Source organism: Mus caroli, chromosome X (assembly GCF_900094665.2).
Source record: "Mus caroli chromosome X, CAROLI_EIJ_v1.1, whole genome shotgun sequence".
NCBI lineage: Eukaryota > Metazoa > Chordata > Mammalia > Rodentia > Muridae > Mus > Mus caroli.
Window position 1 is genome coordinate 150,687,071 of NC_034589.1, and position 4,779 is coordinate 150,691,849.

The 4,779-nt window shown below is 48.3% G+C and overlaps 1 pseudogene; it reads left to right on the forward strand.

Moving 5' to 3' along the window:
- The first annotated feature begins 1,414 nt into the window (after window positions 1–1,414).
- Window positions 1,415–4,294, forward strand: LOC110287028 (annotated as a pseudogene).
- The last annotated feature ends 485 nt before the right edge of the window (window positions 4,295–4,779 follow it).

The following is a 4,779-nucleotide window of genomic DNA, read 5'->3' on the forward strand; positions in this document are numbered from 1 at the left end:
TCTCTGGCTTCTGTGACACCAGCAATATTGGATCCTTATAAGGACTTCTCCCAGTTATCCTGTGTCGTGGAGATCCTGCAGCTTTGGATCAGGGGGGCTGGCCCTTTCATGTATCCCGATTATTCACAGATGATATGGATTTGGGGTGGGCCAATTCAGAGCCCTGGATCTAGGTCTGGGAGGTAGCTGAGCTAGTCAGCTCTCCCTTATCTGTACTATCAAGGTGAACTGGGGCAAGGCCAGTTCTGACAGTCCCTGAACATCCACATGATCCCCAGCAGCCATCCTCACCAGGGACATCCCAATGTTCTCTAGGGGTAATATGAGGGGACATCAACACCAACTCCTGCTACTGCATAGCCACAGATTCACATATAGCCCTCAGTGGCAGCTCTGGCTGGGATCTCACAATGGCCCCAGGTGGTGGGGCTGGCCACTCACAGCAGGCTACTCCTCTCCACCCTCAAGTCTCCAGCTCCATCTCTTCATACTGCTTAAGTTGTTCCACTTCTCTTTCTTTCCTATCTGTCCACGACATACTTGCACATTGTGATGAGTCCAGCTGCAGGCTGGCCACAAGCCTGGAGGGCCCCTGCGTGATATCCTCTATCCATGCTACGTGGCATGGCAGCAAATGGGTGTCTCTATAGGCTCACCTGTACTGTACATTGTAGGGCAGGTCTGTGGGTGGCATGCTGGTCTGCTGGTCTCTGTCTTCCTCTTCCCATGCTAGATTTGATTAGATTTTTATGAGTCCTAGTTATAAGACATCTTTGGCCACCAAACCAGGCATCAAGCTAGGATGAACAAAGGACTTGCATCTGCTCTGCCTCTGACTGGTATAAGAACACTAACAACAAAGTGTGTTTTGTCCATTGCCAGGGTGGGGTTATGAGCCACAATTCTTAATCTCACAATTTTGTGAAATTTTCCATGGTACATTTTCTAAGTATATTTTCTAAAAGCAGACTCTACTTTGAATATCTTTAACTCAAATTTTCATAATAGTGTCCCCAGACATCTACATTTGCTTATAAATTGTCTACTACTTGATGTGATTTTTCTTAGACATTTACTTGAAAATATTTGTTTGGAAATGATTATCAAGGAGCCACACAGGGATGAAATTCCTGCTCAGTGGTAAAGTATTTCTCTTGCATGCACAAAGCCCAGGCTCTATCCCCAACACTACAAAGGTAAGAGGGAGAAATAAAAGAAAGAAGGAAGGTAGAAATAGAGGGAAGGGGGGGAAGGAAGAGGGAAGAAAAAGTTGCCACAAGTTCAAGGTCAATCTGGGTTGATGAGATCTTGGCATTAAAAAACAAAAACAAAAACAAAAACAAAACAAAACAAAAAACCAAACTGAGATCCTGCCTTTAAAACAACAACAACAAAAAATCGGCTCCCAGCCTGTCAAGGTGTAAACTCTTCCAAGATGTCAAAAACAAACAAATCCAAGTCTGGGTCTTGCTCTTCTCGCTCAAGATCTGCATCCAGATCTCGGTCTCGTTCGCTTTCAAAGTCTCAGTCCCAAAGCTGATCTGTCTCTCGTTCAAGGAAGTGCGGGTTGAGTTCTAGGTCTTGTTCCAGATCATATTCTCCAGCTCATAACAGAGAAAGGAATCACTCCAGAGTGTATCAGAATCGAGATTTCCGAGGTCACAACAGAGGCTACAGGAGGCCCTATTACTTCCGTGGGCGAAACCGAGGCTTTTATCCATGGGGCCAATATAACCGAGGTGGCTATGGAAACTACCGTTTTAATTGGCAGAACTACCGGCAAGCATACAGCCCTCGTCAGTGCCGTTCTCAATCCCGGTCCCCAAAGAGAAGGTCCCCTTCACCACGGTCCAGAAGCCATTCTAGGAACTCTGACAAATCATCCTCTGACAGGTCAAGACGCTCCTCATCCTCCTGGTCGTCCTCCAACCACAGCAGAGTTGAGTCATCTAAGCGAAAGTCTACAAAAGAGAAAAAGTCCTTTTCCAAGGATAGCCAGCCATCTCAGGCAGCTGGTGATAACCAGGGAGTTGAGGCTAAGGAGCAGACATTCTCTGGAGGCACCTCTCAAGATATAAAAGGGTCTGAGAGCTCAAAGCCATGGCCAGATGCCACCACCTATGGCGCTGGTTCTGCATCACGGGCCTCGGTTTCTGATCTGAGTCCCCGGGAGAGAAGCCCAGCTCTCAAAAGCCCCCTCCAGTCTGTGGTGGTTAGGCAAAGGTCACCACACCCTAGCCCTGTGCCAAAACCCAGTCCTCCACTTTCTAATGTATCCCAGTTGGGCTCATCTATGTCAGGGGGTGCTGGATATCAGTCTGGAGCACACCAAGGTCAGTTCGACCATGACCCTGGGTCTTTGAGTCCATCCAAAAAGAGCCCTGTGGGTAAGAGTCCACCAGCTACTGGCTCTGCATATGGTTCATCTCAGAAAGAGGAGAGTGCTGCTTCAGGAGGAGCGGCATATTCAAAAAGGTATCTGGAGGAGCAGAAGACAGAGAATGAGAAGGATAAGGAGCAGAAACAAACAAATGCTGATAAGGAGAAGCTGAAGGAGAAAGGGGGCTTCTCTGATGTTGATGTCAAAATGAAATCTGATCCATTTGCTCTCAAGGCGGACTCTGAGAAGCCCTTCCAAGGCAACCAGTCGCCCAAAAGGTATAAGCTTCGGGATGACTTTGAGAAAAAGATGGCTGACTTTCACAAGGCGGAGATGGATGAGCAAGATAAGGACAAAAGTAAGGGAAGGAAGGAACCNGAGTTTGATGATGAGCCCAAATTTATGTCTAAAGTCATAGCCGGTGCAAGCAAAAACCAGGAGGAAGAGAAGTCAGGTAAGTGGGAGAGCCTGCACACAGGGAAGGAAAAGCAGAGGAAAGCAGAGGAAACGGAGGAGGAGCCTTTCACAGAGAGATCCCGAAAGGAGGAGCGTGGAGGGTCCAAGAGGAGAGAAAGTGGGCACAGGGGCTTTGTGGCAGAAAAGAATTTCCGGGTGACTGCATACAAGGCGGTCCAGGAGAAAACTTCATCCCTGCCCCCAAGGAAGACCTCTGAGAGCCTTGACAAGCTGGGAAACAAAGGAGACTTTTCTTCGGGGAAGTCTTCCTTTTCTATTACCCGGGAGGCCCAGGTCAATGTCCGGATGGACTCCTTCGATGAGGACCTTGCACGACCTAGTGGTTTATTGGCTCAGGAACGAAAGCTCTGTCGGGATCTAGTCCATAGCAACAAAAAGGAGCAGGAATTCCGTTCCATTTCCCAGCACATACAGCCAGCTCAGTCTCAGCGTAGCCCCTCAGAATTGTTTACCCAGCACATAGTGACCATTGTTCATCATGTTAAAGAGCATCACTTTGGATCCTTGGGAATGACATTGCATGAACGCTTTACTAGATACCTAAAGAGAGGAAATGAACACGAAGCAGCTAAAAATAAGAAAAGCCCAGAGATACACAGGAGGATAGAAATTTCCCCCAGTACATTCAGAAAGCATGGTTTGACTCATGAGGAATTGAAAAGTCCATGGGAACCTGGCTACAAGGCTGAGGGAAAATACAAAGATGATCCTGTTGATCTTCGCCTTGATATTGAATGTCGTAAAAAACATAGGGAGAGAGATCTTAAGCGAGGTAAATCAAGAGAGTCAGTGGATTCCAGAGACTCTAGCCACTCAAGAGAAAGATCAACTGAAAAGACAGAGAAAACCCACAAAGGATCAAAGAAGCAGAAGACACCGCAGAGCAAGAGACTGGTCCAGGTCCTTCTCTTCCTCCTCCTCCTCCCAGTCCTCCCATTCCTACAAAGCAGAGGAGTACCCTGAGGAGGCAGAAGAGAGGGAGGAGAGCACCTCAGGTTTCGACAAATCCAGATTGGGAACCAAAGACTTCGTGGGTCCGAATGAAAGAGGAGGCAGAGCTCGGGGAACCTTTCAATTTCGAGCAAGAGCGAGAGGATGGGGCAGAGGAAACTATTCTGGTAACAATAACAACAACAGCAACAAGGATTTTCAAAAGAGAAGCCGGGAAGAAGAATGGGATCCAGAGTACACGCCCAAGAGCCAGAAGTATTACCTGCATGACGGCCAGGAAAGCGAGGGCAGCGACAAGTGGAGGAGCCCAGGCCGCGGCCAAGGAGCCTTTCCCGGGGGCGGGGCCGGTTCATGTTCCGGAAGTCCAGTACCAGCCCCAAATGGGCCCATGACAAGTTCAGTGGGGAAGAGGGAGAGATAGAAGATGATGAGAGTGGGACAGAGAACAGAGAAGAAAAGGACAATTTACGGCCCTCAGCTGAGTAGGGGCAGCTCTTGATGGAGCCCTTGCCTGGGGAAGAAAGGCGCTGGGAGAGGCTGGTGGAGCTAAACAAGGAGCCTCAAGAAGATCCTGAAAACGCCACCCCACAACCCACTAGCCACACAGAATCCATCCCACGACAGCAGAGTGTGTCCCTGGTGCCATCCGTCTCACTGGACAGAGGACAGGACGCTGCCACCGAGCCTAGATCAGACCACACACTGGGCTCCTGCTGCTGGTGGTGTGTGGGGTGGGCAGGGTAGGGAGAAGGATGCTGATGCTTGGACTTTGTTTTGGTTTTGTTGTCCCATGTCCCACCCCCCACTCCCACCCCAATTAGAAACCAAGTTTTCTTCATTTCATTTCGTTTGGAACTAAATGGGAATTTGGTTTTCAGTCTCTTCCTGTCCTGCGTTTTATTAAGAAATCCTTTTTCTTTTTCTTTTTCTTTTTCTTTTTCTTTTTCTTTTTCTTTTTCTTTTTCTTTTTC